Below are 345 nucleotides of genomic sequence, written 5' to 3' on the forward strand. Positions count from 1 at the left end.
AAAGCAGCATCTAGAAGAAAATGGATCGTGTGTCTGGACTCCATAACAATTTCCAGACTCCAGCTCAAGTCACGTCCTCCCACAGTAATCCCTTAACTCCCCTAAACCACGGGAGGAGGAAGTCGGGTCGTGGGAGCGGGGACGAGGGAGTAGGGACAGGGGAGGTTGGAAAGCGGGGCAGGCGAAGAGGGAGTAGAGGCAGGGGGAGGAGGAGAAAGAGGCCGGGGAACTGGGGAAGAAGGGGAGGAGACTGGGGAGTTGAGGGTGGGAACTTGGGAAGAGAGTTGGGGACGGCAGATTTAGGGGTGAGGAGGTAGCAGGGAGAGGAGAAAATCAGGAGTGAAA

Source organism: Penaeus monodon, chromosome 25 (assembly GCF_015228065.2).
Source record: "Penaeus monodon isolate SGIC_2016 chromosome 25, NSTDA_Pmon_1, whole genome shotgun sequence".
Taxonomy (NCBI): domain Eukaryota; kingdom Metazoa; phylum Arthropoda; class Malacostraca; order Decapoda; family Penaeidae; genus Penaeus; species Penaeus monodon.